This window comes from Odocoileus virginianus, chromosome 33, assembly GCF_023699985.2.
Source record: "Odocoileus virginianus isolate 20LAN1187 ecotype Illinois chromosome 33, Ovbor_1.2, whole genome shotgun sequence".
NCBI classification, from domain to species: Eukaryota; Metazoa; Chordata; class Mammalia; order Artiodactyla; family Cervidae; genus Odocoileus; species Odocoileus virginianus.
In genome coordinates, this window is record NC_069706.1 from 22,979,684 (window position 1) to 23,003,103 (window position 23,420).

The following is a 23,420-nucleotide window of genomic DNA, read 5'->3' on the forward strand; positions in this document are numbered from 1 at the left end:
ATCACTATGTCCTATCACTTCCCCTTTGGTACATATTTCCCTGCTTCTTCATTCAAACCAGTGCCTTAGTTCAGACTCCCAGCTTCACTTAGATCATCCCAATCACCTATCATCCTGTCTAAGTTTTCTAAAGCTCTGGAAAGCAGAGACTGCAGTTTTCATGCAGGTACTTCAGCGCTGGGAGCAATTCAGGGAGAGTGAAAGAGGTGAGAGAGAAACCAGCAGAAGAGGGCACTTAATAACCTGGTTTTCACTGTGGGCAACTCGGGCCTGGTCCAGCTGAAGCCTGGTGCAAGTGTGCATGCTCAGTCATTTCTAACTCTTTGAGACCCCAAGGGCTGTAGCCCACCAGGCTCCTCTCTCCATGGGATTTCCCAGGCAAGAGTACTGGAGTGGGTTGCCATTCCTTCTCCAAGGGATCTTCCCAACCCAGAAATTGATCCTGCATCTCTTGCACCTGCATTGCAGGCAGATTCTTTACCACTGAGCTACTGGGGAAACCCAAAGCCTTCTGAAGAGGTGATTAAAACATGATAAGAAAAGATCCATTCAGATGACAGAAGAGGGAGCATTTATCATTTGACTTTCACCTTCCATGGGGCACTGGTTCCCACATATTTCCAGAGTAGAATCATACTTGAATGCCAGGATGGATGCTGCAGGCTGGTTAGCTTTGGCCACATAACAGATGTAGGGCAGAACCTGAGAGATGTGGTGGAGCTGAGGTGAGGGGCTGTCAGGGTACACTTCCACTAAGTTGGCTGTCAAACCAAAGCCTCAAGTACAAGAAGGGGTGAGAGATATAAGACAGGACATGAGAAATAGCCAATATACCTCTTAAGGGATCTACTTGTTCCTATCCTAAACATTGTCACTCTCATACTTTCTCATCGGTTTCTATAAAGATCTCAAAAGTCCTAAGTATATTACCCTTCTGATTAAAGATTTGCACCGCTCCATATTGCTTTATAGTCTACTATCATAGTCAGCTGTTTTGTCTGGCCGTTATCCTTTCCTTTTAAAAAAAATGTTTTATATCTTCATGTAAGTATAAATGACATACAATAAACTGTATACATTTAAAGTGTATCATTTGATAAATTCTGACATGTGGATACACCTAAGAATCATTCAAGATAATGGATATAACCATAGCCTCAAAAGTGTTTCCCCTGCCCTTTTTGTAATTCCTCTTGTCTACTCCACCTCCTCTATGCAATCAATTGATCTCCTTTATATCACTCTAGATTATTTAATAGTTTGCATTTTGTAGAATGTATAAGTTGGGTTATACAATATGCTATGCGGGTTTTTGTTTTTTTCTTTTTGGTCTGGTACTCTCAACTTGATCTAGTATTTCTTAAAGAATTCCTATTTGTCCCAAATTTAATCCATGACATTTGGGTTGGATAGATCATACTTCTAGGAGACAGAGATAAGGTCATGATCCAGGATGGCCAATGAGAATACCATATTCTCTGGGTTCTGCTGATTGATTGGCTAAAGAATGAGCTTGTGGCCTAAGCTCTTGGACCAAAGCTAACAAGCATCAGACCCTGGTGTTTTCTCTGAACATGGGTAAGGGGGTATCTGTTTGCAGTGGGATTCTTCAACCAGGAGGATGAAAGCTTGGGGCCACTGATGCTCACCCTTTTACCCCTAGGAGAGAGCCTGGGTGAAAATGAGAACAAAAACTGAACCAAAATATTTATGAAGAGAGTATGCCTTTGTTATCTATTTCATATATAGTAGTGTGTGTATGTTAATCCCAAGATCCTGATTTATCCCTCCCCACCACATTTCCCCTTTGCTAACCGCAAGTTTGTTTCCAATATCTGTTGAGTCTATTTATGTTTTGTAAATAAGTTCATTTGCATCATTTAAAAAATTAGATTCTATTTGTGAGTGATATTTTATATTTCTCATTCTCTGTCTGACTTACTTCACTTAGTATGGTAATCTCTAGGTCAGTTCCTGTTGCTATAAATAGAATCATTTGTTGTATACCTGAAAGTAACACAACATCTTAAATCAACTATACACCAATTATATATAGATATAATTGGAGTATCAGTTCAGTTCAGTTCAGCCACTCAGTCGTGTCTGACTCTTTGCGACCCCATGGACTGCAGCATGCCAGGCTTCCCTGTCCATTACCAACTCCCAGAGCTTACTCACACTCATGTCCATTGAGTCGGTGATGCCATCCAATTGGAGTATAGTTGATTTAAACTGTAGTTAGTTGGAAAGGGTTACCCACTCCAGTATTCTTGCCTGAGAATCCCATGGACAGAGGAGCCTGGTGGGCTACAGTCCATAGGATCACACACAGTCGGACATGACTGAAGCAACTTAGCACAGACACACACACATATGTGTATATGTGTGTGTGTGTATATATGTACACACACACACACACACACATATATATATAGAGAGAGAGAGAGTTATAGAGAAGGAGAGATACCTGAGAACATCATTTGAACATCAGATCTAACCATGTCTAAATCCAGATACTCTGGATTTTTCAGTTACATATGCCAATATAATTTAGTTTATGCTTAAGCCAATTTTAATTGTATTTTGCCACTTGCAGCTGAAAGAACATGGCAAAGAAAAGTCATAAACTTCTCCCCTTCCCTTTTTGTGCTTAACCCTTCTCCCTTCCCTACCATGCCATTCATATTATTTGTATCAAAATCTTTGCCTATTTTGAAGCACCCATGCAATTTTATGCCTCTGTTTCTCTTCACACACATTTTCATTCCCTTACACAGTTTCATCTTCCCACCAGAGATTCAACCCCTGTGAGAGGAAAAATGTGTGTTTCTAGATGTTTTAATCCAGCTATCTATTGTATCATCTGTTTAATAACACAGTCAAATGCCCTATACATGCCAGGCACTGTGCTGGGTGATAGAGATCTATGTTGGACAAGACCTGCTTTCTCTGTCCTCATGGGAAGTCTATTCAGTTAAGGAAAATACTCACATATTCCTCGTTATTTTTTCCATTATAGATTTGATTTTATCTTGGAAAGCAATATAGGAACACATGGATGAACTTAAAAATCAAATGATTAGATGAAATGAAGTAAGATACTTTAGAAATAAATCTCCATCCTTTCAAATTTATTCTCAACAAGGGAGATTGCTTTCAGACTCATTCAGATGTGCAAAGAAGCTGGAATATATGGCTTGAAACTCAGCTTTTATCTCATACTGTGAACTCAAGTTTCCTTGACCTGGCTGAGCAATATTTTGCCTCTCTATGAAATGTGGCTAGAAATTACTATTACGAGTCATATCACCATCCTGTGTGATATAATCACAACTTCTTGAAGAACACTGAAATCTTTTTTTTGTTTTTGTTTTAATTATCAGCCTGATAAACATTGTGGCCAATATCTAAATCTGATATTGGACCAGCTATGAAAAGATTAATCAGATGCCCCCTAATGACAAACATATAACTCTTTCTCATTATAACTAAAATCCATGATTGAATCAGCTATTGATTATCTGGCATATAACTTAGAACAGTTAGTTGATCCAATTGTAGGCATCTTCTCTAAGGCTCAGTGGTTCTCTCATGTCAGATCCCTCCCCAATCCTATCCTCTTTAAAACTCAGACACAGAAGGCTGACTGTAAGCCTTTGGCTGAAAGACTAACATGGTATTTAAAAAGTAAAAGACTTTGGTCTCCTTTGTCCAACAAAGTTCAAATTTCCCCTACAGCAATAAACACCTTATCTGAGAAGTATGCAGTATGGGCTAAAGTCTTCAACCATGAAATTATATGACTCTACCTGACCTCTGGTTTTCTCCAGTGAATCTCACTCATAGAATACAAACAGCAGCTCTGGGCTGTTTCTCTGATCCAACTGGTGAATTGTGTAAATCCTGAGGATTTCAGGCTTCTCTACAAAGGCATCCAGGTAACAGGGACATCTCTATCTGTCCTCATGTACCCTGTGCATGACTGAGCAGCCTCAGGGGCTCATGTTACATGATGTATGTATCTGACCACCTTTCTGTTCATGCCTCCAGCAGCTAAAGAAGAGCCAGGCTCCCACTAGACGTGAAAGCCAAGGTCTTTATTGCAGTAGTGAATAGTGGCTGACAATATGCTGTGTTGAAGTAGAATCTCCCTCCCTGCTTAGAGCGATTAGTTACTGTAATTAGGAATGGTTTTCAGCCAGCCTCTGGGATATATTAATATATATTATAATGGCTTAGTACTCAAAGTGTAGTCCCTGGACCAGTGGTATCAGATTTATCTGGAGTTTATTAGAGATGCCATTTTCCAGCCCTATCACTGACCTAATGAATCACAATCTTTGTTTTAACCAATCCCCAGGTGATTCTAGCATACATTGATGTTTGAGAAGCAATGCTGCAATGGAGCTCTGTTATTCCTGTTCCAAATGCTCTCACCTCAGTTCTGATAATGCCCTGAATTCACTCTTTTTTGGGGAGTCAACCTACTCTACCCTCAGGCCCATGGGTGATACAATCAGTGTATCTCATTCGCTGATCTCAGAGACTAGTTCAGGGATGAGCATCTGATAATTGAGGGCATAGGCATGCCGGCTGTGACAATTGTTTGAACTATTGGGAGATGAGATACTATCTTCATTTTGTAGTTGACCTTTGAAGGATGCAAGCCTGGAGCTGCCAAAGGCCACCTTGTAAAGTCTGATGATAAAATTACAATCAGAAGTCAAGAAGTGGGTAAAAGTAAATCTTCACACTATCACTTGAGGTCCTGGATCAAGTGTTGTCTTAAGATTCCATCTCTGTATTATCAGTAACATAAAACAGTGAATACTCTTAATGTTTTTGTTATAGTTACATCTATATCTATCTATCCATCTGTCTATCTAGAGACATACATAAAGAGGCAATTATATAAGAGATATTGTATCTATTTGGCCAGCTAACTGGCTAGTCATATCTGTCTAACATAGATAGATAAAAAGATATGTCTCTTTTTGTAGGTGTATATGTATCTATCTATTTAGAGTTAAATATGTATATATACAAAGCAAAAATTATGTGAGATATAGTGTATCTATTTGACTAGTTAGCTAGCTATGTCTACCTAACATCTATTTATCTTTCTATCCATCTAGAACATTTTAAGGTGTTGGCTCACATGATTGTGGGGGGTTGGCAAATCTGAAGTCTATAGGGCCAGCTGGCAGCCTGGACATCAGGTAAAAGTTGATGTTGCAGTCTTGAGTTTGAAAGCTGAAACTCAGTAGAATTTCTCATAGTTCTGTCTTGGAGGCAGAATGTCTTTGTGTGCATGTGCAGGGAGTGGGGTGGGAGCTAACCTCAATCTTTGCTATAAGACCTTGAGCTGATTGGATGAGGCCCACCGCATTATGGAGGCTAATCTGCTTTATCTACAGTCAACTGATTATAAATATTAATCACATCTGCAATTATCTAGATTTTGGATAGCAATATCTAGATTGATGTTTGACCAAACAACCAGTTATTATAATCTAGCCAAGTTGACACAAAATTAACTATCACACTTGGGTTTCTGAAAGTTGCAATTGAAAAGGTTGACATGGGGCTAATAATCCTTAGGGGTGACTCATCCCCTTAACTGAACATGCATAACTATAAACTGGCTTTGTGCCTTCTTTAAAAGGGCTGCCTTTGTTCAACAAAATTAGCAAAGCAGTTTAAGCCCAATTTTGTTCCATGAATCTAAAGAGTTTAGGGTTGGGAAGGACTTTAAAATCTTACCAGAGTTTTCTATATTTCAATTATTTTCTCAACGCTTTAATGACTTTTCCCATAGTTACAGTCCATCACATAAAATATCCATGCCTGTGTGCATACTTTTTTTCTTTAAATAAATATTATCCTTTACTAACAACATTTACTTTTGAAAGTAATATTTATTGTTGTTGTTGTTGCTCAGTTGCTTGTCACTAAGTTGTGTCTGACTCTTTACAACCCCATGGAATACAGCAAACCAGGCTGGCTTCCCTGTCCTTCACTATCTCTCGGAGTTTGCTCAAATGTATGTCCACTGAGTCATATGCAGATGATACCACTGTAATGACAGAAAGTGAAAAGGAACTAAAAAGCTTCTTGATGCAGGTAAAAGAGGAGAGTGAAAAATCTGGCTTAAAACTCAACACTCAAAAAACTAAGATCATGGCATCCAGTCCCAATCTTTATATTACTGCCATAAATATAAATCCCACATCACTTACCTTAAATATATAAATGCTTGTGTGTGTGTGTGCAAGCTCAGTTGTGTCTGACTCTTTGTGACTCCTTGGACTGTAGCCCACCATGTTCTTCTGTCCATGGGATCCTTCAGGCAAGAATACTAGAGCTGGTTGCCATTTTCTACTCCAGGGGATCCTCCCAACCCAGGGATCAAACCCACATCTCCTAGGTCTCCTGCATTGCAGGCAGATTCTTTACCACTGAGCCATAAGGTAAGCATATATAAATGCTTACATAAATAATTATAATGAGGACAAAATCATGTTTAAAAAGTCTTGCAAGATATTATTACCTGCAAAAGAGTCTTCATCTAAGGATTTATTTCCTTTTTAAAAAGAGAGATACAAAGCAAGTGTTGGGTATTAAAGACAAATGAGATGTTCTCCTTGACAAAATTGGAATAATTGAAAGTAAATGGAAAAGGAATAACCTCTTTACTGCTTGATTTGCTGTTATTTAATTGTATGTATGTATAACGTCTATGTTGCCAACTCTGGCATGCGCCCCACACTTTGGAAATGCTAATTTCAGTCTAACATCAATTGTTGATTTATGACTACTGTAACCTCAAAGGAGTGTGTATCCAGACTTCACTTGGAATTTTCCTGTGATGAGAAATCCATAGCCTACCAAGGCAGATTCTGCCATTGGGTATGGGTATGAGTTTGAAAATGCTGCCTTTGCTGAGCTGAACAACCCCCTGTAGTTTTCATCAATCCATCACACTGCTACCTCTCAGGGACATACAAACCCTGACCCAACACCTACCTGAATTCTCCACGCCAGCCTTCCAGAGAGCTGATGATGGCTTTTATGGGAACTAGAATATTCTTCTGGCTGCTTCTCTATATTAGATACTATATATATATTTTCTGCATTAATCAAGCCTCAGATCTAACTTCAAGCCCCCAAATATGGCTAAGTCAACAATTCTTTGGGACAGTGGAACAATATTTGAATTCAAGATGGATGTGCCTACCTGATTAATTTCAGCTCACACAAGTTTCCTCTTCTCTTTATGCTCCAGCCACACTGACTTTTTGTCTCTTTTTATTTTAACATGTCAGCTTGTCTCTTACAGGGGGTATTTCCACTTCCTATTCCTATTGTCTGGAAAGATACTTTTCAGTTCTTTTACACAACTTTCTTCTTATTAGTTAAATCTCATTTCAAATGTCATTTCCATGAAGAGGCTTTCTTTAAATAACCAACATAGAGATGTTTGATCCCACAGGGATTTTTTTTTTTACCCTATCTGCACATAACTTTCCCAAATTACCTTGTTGGTTTACTTGGTTTTATCTGAAATGCAAGCTGCAAAAAAAAAATAAATAAATAAATAAAATAAAATAAAATGCAAGCTGCAAGATGGCAGGGAACTCACTGCTCTCTCTGTAATTCTTAGAAGAATGCTCATAATTCAGTTTCTATTTAGTAAGTATTTGTTCAATGCATAGATGAAATCAAGACATGGTGCTGCTATTTTTAAGTGTTTAAAACTTATTCACTTGCTCATTTACTTATTCATCTATACACTCATTAATTCAAGGTATTTTTGAAATTGAGAGTAATATGTGTCTCCTTGAGTACTACAAACTGTCTTGCCACTCTCATCTGAATTTATTCAAGTTTGTCCATCTCACTTTTTAAGCTTTGGGCAACACTGATTCTTTTACACATAGTCTGACCCCATTACAGGAAGTGTATAGCCTTCCTTATTCTGGGTGCTTTACTTCTATTAAGAGAATCTACAATCACATCAGGTTTTTTGGCAGCTTCATCACTCTTGCAATACTTATAAGCTTAATGCACACAACACACACAAAGGTTGAGTTTTTAAATGTGTGTTTCTGCTAAGCCACACGACCTTGGGCACCTGGCTTCTTCATACAAATTCAAGGCCTTGCATTCATCCTTGTTTAACATCATCGTATTGTCTGACAGGTATCTGTGTCATGCGGGCATATCCCGATGGGTGACTTTATTTGGGTTCCAGCAGGCTGTGTAAGAGGTGATTTGTGGAGTTGCTTCATTGCAAGCAAAGACTGAGTGACAACTGCATTCAGTGAGTGCCCATTTCTCCACTAAATCCAGTATGGGCATAAACCAAGGCAAGGAACAATGAGACGATGTGGAATTTTATATATATATATTTTTTTTTCTTTTTGGCTGTGCTGGTTCTTTGTTGCTGCACAGGCTTTTCTCTCGTTGTGGCAAGTGGAGGCAATGGGCTTCTCATTGTGCTGGCTTCTCTTCTTGTGGAGCACGGGCACTGGGGCACTTGGGCTTTGGTAGTTGGGGCATGTGGACTCAATAGTTGCGATTCCCAGGCTCTAGGGCACAGACTCAACTGCTGCGGCTCATGGGCTTAGTTGCTCTGTGACATGAGGGATCCTCCCAGATCAGGACTCAAGCCCATGTCTCCCGCATAGGCAGGTGGATTCTTTATCACTGAGCCACCAGGGAAGCCCTGGAAATATATATATATATATATTTAAATCAGAGTAAAAATAAGCATTGCTTATTTGGTAATTAATCACACCAAAGCATAGTTGCATAAAACAACTGACGATGTCTCACAACTCTGAGATTTGATTAGATGGTTCCTCTGCTTCATGGGATGTTGATGGGGGCAGCACAGGCAACCTAGAAGGTCAAAATTGGCCTCATGCATGCTGTGAGCAGGTGGTGGTGGATGATGTCTGGGAGTTCAGCTGGCATATCGCCCTCTGGTCTCCTCCATGGGGGCCTCTCCACATAGCCCCTTGGTTTTCTTACAGCAGGGCACCTGAGCACCAAGGTCAGTGTTCCAAGAGACATTGGCAGAGGCCACAGCACTCTTCAGGTCCAGCCTTAGAAGTTGCATGGCCCTCTCCCACCAAACTCCACTGGTCACAGGGTCAGCTCAGATTTTTCAGATGAAAAAATAAAGGCTCAGTGACAGGAATTTGCACACTTGACCCCTCAGAACTTTCACTAGAAGGAGATGAGCTCTGAAATCCAAAATTCCAGGAAGCATGACAGTGTCAGGGTGCTGCTTTTGAATACACACACACACACACACACACACACACACACATATATTGGGCTTCACAGGTGACACTAGTGGTAAAGAACACATCTGCCAATGCAGGAGACACAATGAGACATGGGCTTGATCCCTGGGTCTGGAATATCTCCTGGAGGAGGGCATAGCAACCCACTCTGGTATTGTTGCCTGGAGAATCTCATGGACAGAGGAACCTGGCAGGCTACAGTCCATAGGGTCGCAAAGATTCAGATGTGACCAAAGTGACTTAGTACACACATATACTATGCTATTGGATTGGCCAAAAAGTTTGTTCAGGTTTTTCTATAACATCCTATGAAAACATGTCTTTTTTTGGCTGACCCAGTACAATAAATACTATATATACACTTGATTTTTACTTTGTCTTTTTTATTTAAAAATTTTGTCATCAGCATTATCTGCTCTAGTGCCCATACCCAGATGTTAGACACTTAGGTTGTTTCTGATCTGTCACTGTCACAACTTCCTTTGTTAAAAAAGGGCATGTGGAATGAAAGGCAGGGCTGGAACTATTAGAAAAAGGTCCAGCACAGTCTACCCTATGGCCACAATTGGCATTCCTCTGGTATGCAATTTACATTCATTTCCTCCCAAGACCACTAATATTTCCATTTCATTATGGCTTCAGGCTCAGTCTCAAGGTTCGAGATCTAGTCACCTAAACCTGAATGAAGATCTTAGGATTCAGTTCCTTGAATATAGTTCCTCAGATGAGGAGGCCTATGAGCCAAAAGGAAAACCCATCTGATTCCACGAGCTCAGCAAAAATAGAACAACAAAAGCAGTGTGACCGAGAGGCTCAGGGTTGCTGCTGATCCATAGCATTTCTGAAATCCATTGTGCACATGGCCAGTTCTCCTTGCTCTGCAGGAGGAGAATAGATATTAATTAAGATCCACTTCTGCTTCCTGGAATCGTTCTCAGTTGCTTTTGACTCTGGTCTCTGACCTCTGGTGTTTTCCTTCTGAGTAATTGTTTTCCTTTCCATTAGGCATTTTTATAGCTGAGTTGCTTGCTGTCTATGGCTCCCTATTTATAGAAATTTGGGAGCCCAGAGGTCTTTTTTTTTCTTTTGAATTGTCTCTGTAGCTTTACTTCAAGTTGGTGTCAATCCCATTAATGCAATTCTCTTTAAAATTTCGTTGTTTTTTATGAATCTTGTTAATGTGAAGAAAGCTGAGCGCCAAAAAATTGATGCTTTTGAACTGTGGTGTTGGAGAAGCCTCTTGAGAGTCCCTTGGACTGCAAGGAGATCCAACCAGTCCATCCTAAAGGAGATCAGTCCTTGGTGTTCATTGGAAGGACTGATGCTGAAGCTGAAACTCCAATACTTTGGCCACCTCATGCGAAGAGTTGACTCATCAGAAAAGACCCTGATGCTGGGAGGGATTGGGGGCAGGAGGAGAAGGGGAAGACAGAGGATGAGATGGCTGGATGGCATCACCGACTTGATGTGCTTGAGTTTGAGTAAACTCCGGGAGGACAGGATGGACAGGGAAGCCTGGCGTGTTGCAATTCATGGGGTCGCAAAGAGTCGGACACAACTGAGCGAATGAACTGAACTGAACTGAACTGAAGGTTCATACTATCAGACCAAAAAACCAAAACAAAACAAACAAAAAACCCTCCACAGATCTCTATGGGAAAGATATCTCTCTACTTTGGGGTGTAGGCAAGACCTTGTAACAGCATTATTTGAAGTCCTTTTGTCTAGTGATGAGGTCTGGGACATAGCTCTTCACATTTTTCCGAGGCTTTAACAAAGAATGTTATAGCCAAACCGTTTACTTGATCTTGACCTGAGGCTATGCTTCAGTGGCAGTATCGTAGATTTGATCTTTACCTGAAGATCAAAAAATACCTGAAGGTATTTTTTTTTAACTTAGGATTGATTGCATAGAGAACCTGAGAAATAGAAACAATTTTATTTTCTAAACGTGCAAGTCAAAATTATCTCTGATTTCTGCTTGAATATTGACAATTTTTTCCCTTAGGTTATCTTCCCCCCTGCCACACACACACACACTTTATTATGGTGGGGAAGACACTCAGTCACTCAGTCATGTCCAACTCTTTGCAAATCTTTGGACTGTAGCCAGCCAGGCTCTGCTGTGCATGGGATTTTCCAGGCAAGAATCCTGAAGTGGGTTACCACTTCCTCCTTCAGGGGATCTTCCTGACCCAGGGACTGAACCCACATCTCCTGTGTCTCCTGCATTGCGGGTGGATTCTTTATCTTCTGAGCCATCGGGGAAGCCTGTACTTTATTATAGGCAGCTGAAAAAAAAGCCATTTGGTAATTTCAATACTATTCAGAAAACCGTCTTAATCATATCCATAGATTTATTAGATATATCTTCTATCTGCCACCTTGCTATAGGTAAGGTGTTGCCAAATACTGTGCTATTACCTAGCGTGGGTTTCCTTTTCTCAAACCACCAATAACTATTTTCTCACCACCTTTCCAGCCTCTATTAACTGTTTCCTCACTGCCCTTCAATTTATGCTGTCTTCTAGTCCCAAAAATAGTGCCACACCTTTAGGTTTTTTTTTTTTTTTACACAGGACACAATTTTTGGTATAATTTTTGTTTTGGTTACCTCTTGTGTTAAATCTACTCCAAATTTTATGTCTTGAAACAATAGCACTATATTGTTTTCATGACTTTGTGGGGCTTTTGGTGGTGGTATTCCTGCTTCAGATGGTGTGACTGAGATTCTGGGAAAGCTGAGATGACTTCATTCACATGGCTGACACTTGGTGTCAGATACCACTCAGAGCTGGGGTCTTGGTTTTCTTGTATCTGGGCCAACTCGTGGCTTATTTAGCTTCCTCATAACATAGTGACTGGGTTCCAGAAAGTCATGTTCCAAAAGATGAGGATGGAAGCTGATCTTTTAAAGCCTAAAATTACACCACCTTCTCCAGCCACATTGAGTTGGTCCAAGCAGGTCATGAGGAAACCCAGATTTAAGCAAAGAGAACATGGACTCCACCTCTTTCTTCATGAGTGAGTTATGAGATCTCATGACAAAAGAACATGTGGAATAAGACTTTGCTCTGACCATCTCTGGAAACACAACCTGCCTCGCTCATATAGCTCTTATCATGTCCCGGGTTCTGTTCTAAGCACTTTCAATGTAACAATGAGTGCTTTAATCCTCAACACCTTGTGAGATAGATTATTGCCAGTATCATCATCCTATGGGTGGGGAGATAGAGGCAGGGAGAGGATCATTAATAAGATAAGACTTACAGAGGTAGAAAGTTGCAGAAATAGGCATTGAATTCAGGCAAATCTATATTCTAGGCAGGTGCCCGTAACTTCTACAGCCTTTGTATTATTTTACCCAGGCTGCCATAATGAAATAACATAGACTGAGTGGCTTAGATGACAGACTTCTTTTTCCTTAAAATTCCAGATGTTGGGAAGTCTAAGATCAAGGTGCTGACCAGTGTGGTTTCTGGTGAGAGCTCTCTTGCATGATGATGGCCAACCTCTCACTTTGTCCTCACATGCTGGAGAGAGAGAGAACTCTGGCATCTCCTCTTACAATGCACTGATTCTATGGGATCAGAGCTCTTTCCGTATGACTTCACCTGTGCATCTGTGCTTAGCCATTCAGTCCTGTCTGACTCCTTGAAATCCCCTGGACAATAGCCCATTGGGCTCTTCTGTCCATGGGATTTTTCAGGCAAGCATACTAGAGTCATTTGCCATTTCCTACTCCAGAAGATCTTCCTGATCCAGAGATCAAACCCTTATCTCCTGTGTCTCCTGCATTGCAGGTAGATATTTTGCCTGCTGGGTCATCGGGGAAGCCCCCTTATGACCTCATTTAACCTAAATTACCTCCATAAAGCTACTGTCTCTAAATACAGTTGCACTAGGGATTAGGGCTTAAATACAAGAATTCTTGGGATACATAGGTCAGTCTATATGCCCTTCTGCCTATACTAACAAAACAGCGTTTTCTCCCTAAGAGGTCAGTGCTCCCAGAGGGTGTAAGAAACTATCCATAGGAGAATACATTTCTCATTACACTGTATTAATTTATTCATGTACATATTCATCAAGTATTTCTCGGAAGTCTAAGTGTCCTGCATTGTCGTAGACATTGATAATACTGATGAATACATCAGAAAGGATTCTTGCTTGCAAGCAATTTACAATACATAATAGGAAAAATAACTATTATGAATTTAAAATAATTGTTATTGCAGTTTTCCTGTGTACTTCAAAGATGTGTTAAAATGCACCACTATGCAAGCTTTAAATAATGGTGTGATTTGGGAATCTGGCCCAGAGTCCAAGAAATTGAAACATTTAACATTTAAAATAATGGTTTAAAAGACTGTACAAATGTCATGCCCTTTCTCCCTCGGCAAATGCCTTTGTTACAAACATCAAAGTCTGCCACTTCCCCTGTCATGGGAGCAATCAGATGTTTGTCCAGGATGAGCTTCCTTGACAACTGACAGAGAAAGTGGTCCCCACCCTCTCGGCCAAGGACAGGGTGGCCAATGACCCATGGCAGCAAATGAGATACCCTGTCTTCATCCACTTCTTTTCGTGACTTAAACTCCATTTCTTTCTGATTGTCCTTAGTACAAATTGCTCGTGACTGTGCTGACAGGTAGATTGAATTAAGTTTGACGATCCACAGAAGTCTTTCTTGGGGAAGTGATGTTTAAGAAGAAGATGAAAAAAAAGTCATGAATTTGCTGAGCATCCATGCAAAATGCCATGTCAGTCATCTGTTTGGTCTCCATTTCAGTAAATGTGGGTAAAGCAGAAGTGATGATAGTATAGGCTGTGTTGTCAAAGGCTTGATTTGAATCCTCTCCCTCAACACAGTAGGCATGTGAGGTTAAAGACATTACTCAACCTCTCTGGGCTTGGTTTCATCTTCTGTAAAACAGGAAACAAATGATGCCACTGAAAATCACTGTGGACGTCAACGAACTGTTGACGCTGAACAAACTGTTTTGCGCAACGGCAGAGCTTGGTGTCTTTTAGTTGAAACGAAGGTAGGGTTTTGGAGAGAGAAACAAGCCTTTATTCACTGTGATGATGATTGTGCAGAAAGGTTTAACTCAGCAGACACGGTTTGCCCAAAACCAGCGTGTTACAAAGATTTTCAAGACTCGTCCTTGATCACTGCCTGGGAGATGGCCTGTGAATATCCTTGAAATATTCTTCTGCCTGATAAGAGCATCTTTGGATATCTGAACTTTGGGTCATGCCTGGTTGTTTATACTAGCAATGTGATGTAGGGCAAATTATCACTTTTTATGCCTGGAGCTTTGGCACATGATGTATCAATTTGACATTGAAATATGGGGATGCTCCAGCTTATGTAACTGACCCCTGACAAAAACCCTACACACCAAAGCTTGTGTGAGCTCCTCTAGTTGGTAATACTTCATGAGTGTTGTCACAAGTCATCGCTGGGAGCAAACATTAAGCTCTCTCCTTATGGAGAACACAAATGGAAGGACTCTACCCTACATATCTATTCCTTTTGATGCCTTTAATATGCAACCTTTCACTGTCATGGGCTTCCCTTGTGGCTCAGCTGGTAAAGAATCTGCCTGCAATGTGGGAGACCTGGGTTCGATCCTTGGGTTGGGAAGATCCCCTGGAGAAGGGAAAGGCTACCCACTCCAGTATTCTGGCTTGGGGAATTCCATGGACTGTAGAGTCCATGGGGTCGCAAAGAGTTGGACACGACTGACTGATTTTCACTTTCACTTCACTGTGATAAACCATAACTGTGAGTATAACAGCTTTTCTGAGTTTTTCTAGAGAATCTTGAAAACTGAGGGTAGTCTTGGGAACCTCCAACACAGGCATGGTGCTGGGTTCTTTATTTGTGGTGTCTCATTTAATTTGATATTCAATGTCGCTAAGAGATGAACCTGATATGCACAGAGGTTGTCTTCCAAGATGAAACAGCAGGGCACGTTCACAACCCTAAGTGTTTAGACAGAATTTGAAACCAGGACTCCCCAGTTTCAGAGAAATAAATAGCTGGTGATTTCAAAATGGACTGAATCCACTTATGGGATAAACACACTGTGTTCAGGCATTGCTTACACCAATTCCTCTGGCCTGACTGTGTTTTCTTTCTGTTAGAAGAAGGCACTTCCCTATGAGAAGAATGGGGGGCAGAAAGTAGTAAGTGGATAGGATATCAGAAATAAGACAGCTTTGTTCCTCCCCATCACCACCCACTGACTCATCAACAAAGCCCTTCAGGGAACTAAAAAAGGAGCACCTAGGAAGCAGATCAGTGTAGCAAGAATCTAGAAATCAAAACACAAGTCTCAAGGAATTTCTTGCTGAATTTTTTCTATTAAAATATTTATTTGGAGGAACAAAGTGTATCTGTGTGCACTGATATTGAAAAGTCTCCAAGCTGCACTGTTATGAGAAGAAAGCGAGATGAGGAAGGATGTATGGTACAAACACTTTGTGCAAAATAAAGCAAACATACATAGGTACCTGAACATGGATTCTTAACAGCTTTTATATTTAGTATCTGGATGTAGATATTTATTTTTAATAAATATATTTTATAGATATGACATGTATATTATCTATATTAGTGAACAGTGAATAGTGAAAGTCACTCAGTCCTGTCCAACTCTTTGAGACTCCATGGACTATACAGTCCCTGGAATTCTCCAGGCCAGAATACTGGAGTGGGTAGCCTATCCCCTCTCCAGGGGATCTTCCCAACCCAGGTATCGAACCCAGGGCTCCCGCATTACAGGCAGGTTCTTTACCAGCTGAGCCACAAGGGAAGCCCAAGAATACTGGAGTGGGTAGTCTATCCCTTCTCCAGGGGATCTTCCCGACCCAGGAATTGAACTGGGGTCTCCTGCATTTCAGGCAGATTCTTTACCAACTGAGCTGAATGAGGGAAGCCCTCCTTATGTATATTACCTATGTATTTATATATCCAGAAATGGCAACCCACTCCAGTATTTTTGCCTGGAAAATCCCATGGACAGAGGAGCCTGGCTGGCTATAGTCAAAGGGATTGTAAAGAGTTAGACACAATGGAGCATGTGCACACACACACATACACACACACACACCCATCTCTGCATCTATGTATCTATCACATATATGCCTGTAATATGTATGTATAGTTTTGCTATATAATAATTTATGTTTTATATATATATATATGTTATACATATAGCTCACACTTGAATAACACAGGTTTGAGCTACCCAGGGGTCCACTTATACACAGATTCTTTTCATTGAATACCTACTGCAGTACTATGTGATCTGAACTTGGCTGAATCCAGGGTTGCAGAACTTTGGATAAGAGGGCTGACTGTCAAGTTATATGTCGATTCTCAACTGCACAGGGGGATTGGAGTCCCTAACCGTTACTTTGTTCAAGGGTCAACGGTATCTTGTTTCTTGAAGGAGATAAAGAGTATGGGGGGAGCAAATTGCCTCTGGGAAGAGGATCTAAGAAGTCAGAGGTTGTTTTAATTACCTATTGCTGCTTTAACAAATCATCATTCAGCGGTTTAAAACAACACACTTTATCTTACAGTTCTCGATGTCAGAAGTCCTAAAACCAGTGGGGAGGGCTGCATTCTTCCCGAAAGCCCTAGGGCAGAACCTGTGTACTTGCCTTTTCCATCTTCCAGAGGCAGCCACGTTGCTTTGCTCATGGCCCTGCCTCCCTCTACTTCTGTTTCTGTCATCACATCTCTTTTTTGGACTCTTATTGTCACCCTCCTTCTTCCTTCTGAAAAGGAGCCTTGTATTTACACTGGATCTATCTGGATAATCCAGGAAAATCTTCCAAACTCAAAATCCTGAGCTTAGTCACATCAGGAGAATCCCACCTGCCATGAAAGCTGACACATTCACAGGTTGCAGGAAGCAGGACGTGGACCTCTCTTGGGACCGTCAGTCTGCCAACCGCAAGGGTCGATGGGAAACTTCATTGTCAGTGGATATAGCACTTTTAAGGGCTTCCCCGGTGGCTCAGAAGGTAAAAATCTGCCTGCAATGCAGGAGACCTGAACTCAATCCCTGCGTCAGCCAGATCCCCTGGAGAAAGGAATGGCTCCTCACTCCAGTATTCTTGCCTGGAGCATTCCATGGGCAGACGAGGCTGGCGGGCTATAGTCCATAGGGTCGCAAAGAGTCAGACATGACTGAGCGATTAACACCCACACATAGTACTTTTCAAATGCTTTGCCATGTGCAGTATTATATTATGTGTTCAAATTTTAAACTAATACTAATATTTGATAGGACAATTCCTGTATATGATTTTTTTTTAAAGTCAAAGATTATTTCTATATAGGTTAAATTAAGTCTCCTTTCCATCCCTGATGTTGAGGCTGAGCAGGACCCTGTGGGTCTCCTGGGCACAAGATACTTTCTGTGTCCCCCATTTCCTGACTTTCCCTGAGTTCTAAAGGGTCACACAGTTACTAATCAGGGAAGAGAGGGGATGTAGAGAAGGAGGAGCAGTTAAGAAACAATAGTGCAGCCTTGGAGCAGGGCCCTGATTCCCCTCGAGGGATATATATATATATATATATGTATATATATAAAATTATCTCTGAGCTCTTCTGCAGAACTAAAACCCCCAACAAGTGGAAAATGTTAACTACTTAAGGAAGAATTCCTCATTCCAGACGAAAGGTCACAGTTTGATAACCTGAAAAACCACAGCTCGTCAGGAGACCACCTGAGGCCAGATTAAAGGATTGCAGGCCCTGCACACACCCTGATCCTTATCAGCAGCTCCACCCTTGAGTTCTTAAACCATTGCTATAAAATTCCTCACCAAGCCTCCTGCTCCCCCATCCCCTCTGTTGGGACTCATTGTTTTGAGAGCATGAGTCTGCTGTGTTCCCCCTTTGCTGGGCAAAGCAATAAAGCTAGTCTTTTCGACTCCACCTAAAACTGTCTTTGAGATTTGATTCAGCTCGGGTTCACAGAGTCTATAATTTCCTCATCAATGTGTCCCAGCTCCTCCTTGGAAGCACCCACTTTACTTTTCTCCCATCTATCATTCTGCTTTTTTTGCAGTGGAAAAACGAGGGGAGTCAAGAAGAGGCAGCCCTGGCTGGGAACAGTGTGTGGAGGGTGGGGTGGGGCGGGGGGTGGTGGGCATGGGGTAGAGGGGTTTGGTGTAAAATCTTCTGCTAGAACTGAGACCAAACCACCTTTTACAAATTTAGCCAATAGATATTTTTCCTGACTGCGTGCCAAGCATCATATTAGACCCTATAGTACAGATCAGATCATGCCCTCATGTGACCTTGGGCCTGGGGGGTGAAGCAGGCAGGAACAGCGCGGCCTTGGCTGATTGGGAGGACCACATGGCCTAAGCAGGCACTGGCCTTGTGTGTCTCAGCCTCCTGTCCTTCCCTGATGCAGCCAGGTGCTGGAGGAGGGACGGGGAAGGAGAGATCTCCTTGGCTGCCAGCCTCTGGAACATACTGTCCATCTTCCAGGAGGACACACGCCTTTCTTCTGTGTATTGATGCCCAGGCTAGTGTTCCAAAAAAATATCCTACAATCAGCCAAAGCATGATTTCCCTGGGAACCAGAGGGGTGTGAGGCCGGCAGCCCATCTGATATAAGGACCTACCTGGGTGGTTTTCTAAGCAGCCCACAGCCATGAGTCAGGAAAACAAAGATGATACACAGTTCGGCTTTCTCTCCCTCCCCCTGGGGAACCCGGGGCTAGGCTGATTCATCTTAGTGTCTCCCTTCGGGCCTGTGGCTGAGAGCCTCTGAGAGAAGGATTCCCCTAAGGCTGTGAATGCTGGCTGTCAAGGGCACTTACCCTTGGGCTGGTACCTCGCACTGGAATTTTCAGAGGCTGCCTTTTTCTTTTATCTGGCTGTAAATTTTGAATCTTTAACAGCCTCAACTATTTTAGACACAAGTCTATAAGCCACGAAGGTCAGTCAATTTTAGGCTAAAAAGAAAAAAAAAAGAGAAGGAAATGCAGAGATAGACCAAGTCGCTAACAATCAAGGGATACATGCCCCCAAGGAAAAGCAAAAACCTGCCCCTTGGGAGACAAAAAAACTGGAGATAGAGAGACATATACATACCTGAGAGGATTGGGTCTTACCTGAAAATGATGTAGGCAAGAATCAGAGACTAAGACACTCAGAGGCCCGGTGACACTGATATATCCTCAAGTGCTTTGAGAGAAAGATGATCTGAGAGATACAATTCTTTTCCAGGACAGTCCCAGTTACCTCTGAGATCCACTTTTTCCATGCTTCTTGTTTCCAGTCTGCAGACACTTCACTTTTCCTCAAAGCAGGAAAGACCTTTCCAGAATGGGGATGTTACCTGCCCTGGCCAGACACCATAGTAAACAGCTGCATGAGTTATCTTAAATAGGAGGTTGTGGTAAAGAATGCAGAACTAACAAGCTACCACCAACTGGAAGAATTCAAGAACAGTCAAAAGGAGAGAAAAAACTCCAGTCCATATATCCAACCAATCTCCCAGAATCCTCCTCGTGGAAATTCATCCTGGAAGTGATGCACAAAACCAGCAGGAAGGACCCTGAGTCAGAACGATTGACAGGGTTGGAAATCCACCCAATCACCATAACACCCAAGACTGTGAGTCACGTGGCAGAGCAGTTCTCCTGCTCTCCTCCGGGAACCCCTTCCTGATAATGTCTCTTCCTTTGCCAGCATGTGTGTCTCCTCGAAAAATTAATTTCTGGGTGTTAGACAAGAGCCCACTCTTGGGCCTTGGAAGGAAAGAGCCCCCTTTCCTTGGACGTGGAGACCCCACCCCATCTGCCACAATAATGAACAGGCTTCTCCCTTGCAGATCCCAGCAGGAAGCAGGACCTCAGTGTGCAGGAAGATATCTGCATGGGAGAAACAGAGGCTGTGATTCCATCTCCATGGGGAATGTGTCCTCCCCCAGTCACTTAGCAAAAGGCAGTGACTCTGGAACTGTAACCACAGAAGCATAAACTAGCAAAGCAAAATCCCCATCTGATCCAATCCTTTTGTTTTACAGCTGAGCCAAGTCTAGAAAATCAAGGTGGCTTCCCTCACATCACAGATCCAGGGTGGAACTAAATATCCTTGGCCGTGTGTTAGGGTCTCAGAATGGTGAGATTTTTTTCCCTCTCCATCAAAATAGCGTCTTATTCTGCTGTAGGGGAAAAAAAACCTGGACCCCAGCTTTCTGAAGCATTGTGAAGTCAATTGGGACTTAAAAATGGCACTTTAAAAGGTGATCATAATTACTTCCATCGCTTTGATGGAGCACAAAGGGGGTTCCCCATAGCACACTCCCACAAAATCTTGGCACAAAAGGGATGAAAATAGTACAACTTTGGTTTCTGGCTGGCGGTTAAAAGCCCTCATTTGGGAGTAGGATTTATTAAATATTGTAATCAGTTCAATGTCGACTGTTGAAACATTTGCTTTAATGGGCTTGTTAAATTTAGATTATGTTAAAATGAAAAAGAGAGAGAAAGACATTTCCCTGTCTCTGAACTCTTGGGCCGCCACATCATGATTGGGTATGTGTTAAAGGAATAGCTCCCAGCCGTGATAATTACTACGATGGTGGGAGGAAGAGGATGACATTTCTGAATGATTCAAGAGGACGTTTCGTTTTGCAAACACACTCTTTTGATCAAAGGCTGTCTTTACTTTGGAAAGAGTAATGTAAACTCTTCTTCCTTCCTTCTTTTTCTCTTTCCTTCTTTCATATCCTGAAAAATATTTTAGCTGACTTTAACTATATGAGTAACATTGATAGCTAACATTTATTGATGGCTTACTGTGTGCTGGGCACCTTTCTAAGTATTTTATTTGTATTAACATTGTAAATCTCCTTAATGTGCTAGAAGGCAGATATTATGATAACACCATATTACAGATGAGGAAAATGGGGGCACAGAGAGGTTAACCAAGATACCTAAGGTCACACAGTTGGAAAAAAATAGAAGTGAAAGTGAAGTTGCTCAGTGGTGTCAGACTCTTTGCAACCCCAGGGTATGTAGCCTGCCAGGCTCCTCCATCCATGGGATTTTCCAGGCAAGAATACTGGAGTGGCTTGCCATTTCCTCCTCCAAGGGATCTTCCTGACCTAGGGATTGAACCTGGGTCTCCTGCTTTGCAGGTGAACTCTTTACCATCTGATTTACCAGGAAGTCCCAAGGTCACACAGCTAGTAAGTGGCAAAAGTGAAAGTGAAGTTGCTCAGTCATGACCAACTCTTTGCAACCCCATGGACTGTTGCCTACCAGGGTCTTCCTTCCATGGATTTTCCAGGCAAGAATACTGGAGTGGGTTGCCATTTACTTCTCCAGGAAGTGGCAAAGAGGATTCAAATAATCATATTTTAAAAAGCTGATGCCCCTAGTTAACCACTATCTATACTTAACTTATATTCACTCTCCCAGTAAGTTAAAATTTTCAAATAAAGGAAATATTGCCTTTGATCACTAACCCAATCTCTGTCTCTTTTTCCCATACCCAAATGTAGAGATTATCATCAGCCTGGGAATTATTTGTTGTAAGTATACAAATAGAATTCCTCTGTGACTTAAATTAATGCTAACATTCTGCATCACTCTTGAAAAGTTTTTATTTCATTCAAAAATATCCTATTTCATAGCTCAATGCCATTTTATTCAATTTAATTTGACTATTCCCCTCCTAATAGATATTAAGTTGCTCCTACCTTTTCACTAAAGTAAGTTATGCTGCAGTGCATATGGGAGTGTGTCTCCAGGGCAGGTTAGCAATCATGGAAGCATTTAGAGCACTTCTGACTTTAAAAGGTATTGCCAAATTACTTTCATAACAGCAGTACCTGAAAGTCACTGTTTCTTCATAGCCTCACCACTGTTTTTCATAATTAAATTTTTTTAAAGCATTAATACTTGCCAATGTATGGGTAAAAATGTGAGTGCTTATCCCTAACTTGCAGTAGGTGTTAACCACCTCAGTCACGTTGGCTTCGTTCCTGCAGGTTTCACTCACACCCAGCTAAGACTAAAGTCTAGGTTTAGGGTTTTTTTTTTGTTGTTCTTGTTCTCAGGAAAAGGTAGGAAAAATGGGATATTAATTCTTCTTCTTCACATTGAAGCCTGGGAATTAGGAGGCGAAGTATAGCTGTTGAGATTTCTAGGACAGGTGGCCCCTTTCCTTCAAGATGAAAACTACATGTTTGTTTAGAAGCAAAAGCAAAAACTTCCCTTCTGCTTTATTTGGGTTTCCCAGGTGGCGCTAGTGGTGAAGAACCTGCCTGTCAATGCAGGAGACATGATACACGGGTTTGATCCTTAAGTCGGAAAGATCCCCTGGAGGAGAGCATGGCAACCCACTCCAGTATTCTTGCTTGGAGAATTCCTGTGGACAGAGGAACTAGGTGGGCTTCAGTCCATAGGGTCACAAAGGGTCAGACAAGATTGAAGGGACTTAGCATGCATGAACGTACAGGTTTATTTATCCATTCCATTATCCAGTTCTTCATTCAACAAATAGCTGAGAGATTTCTTTGTGTAGGTGCAGTACAGGTGGTGGAGACACAAGGATGGGCCAGATGAATGCTGTCCCCATCTGCACAGACCTTTGGGGACTTCCTTGGTGGTCCAGTGGTTAAGACTCTGCACTTTCAATGCAGAGGGCTTAGGTTCAATTCCTAGTTGGGGAACTAAGATGCCACATGCCATGTGGCACAGCCAAAAACAAACAAACAAACCCCCAAACCCACCAAAAGCAAAAACAAAACAACAACTACCAAAGAAACCCACAGAAACTCGTGTCTCTGTGATTGTCCAGTTCATAGAATCAAAGGTCCGCACTGGTCTTCCTTACTTCATATGAACTATCGCCTGCCTAATTCCCAAGAACTTCATCTTGAATTCTAGACCCTGTGGCAGGGCCCCGCTGCTTTTCAAAACACCATTTCCGTCCTCTGAGGGATGGAGATTGCCTCCCACTTCCATACGTGCCCTGAGAATTCTACAGAATATGTAAGAATTTTGGGAAACACTCAGGTCTGGATTAACTATTATTCTGCCAGGTCTGTTTAA

General features: G+C 41.6%; 1 non-coding gene across 1 annotated transcript; it reads left to right on the forward strand.

Moving 5' to 3' along the window:
* The first annotated feature begins 22,965 nt into the window (after positions 1–22,965).
* TRNAE-UUC (transfer RNA glutamic acid (anticodon UUC)) lies at positions 22,966–23,038 on the forward strand. Its single transcript has one exon. It is a non-coding gene; the product is annotated as a tRNA-Glu (tRNA).
* The last annotated feature ends 382 nt before the right edge of the window (positions 23,039–23,420 follow it).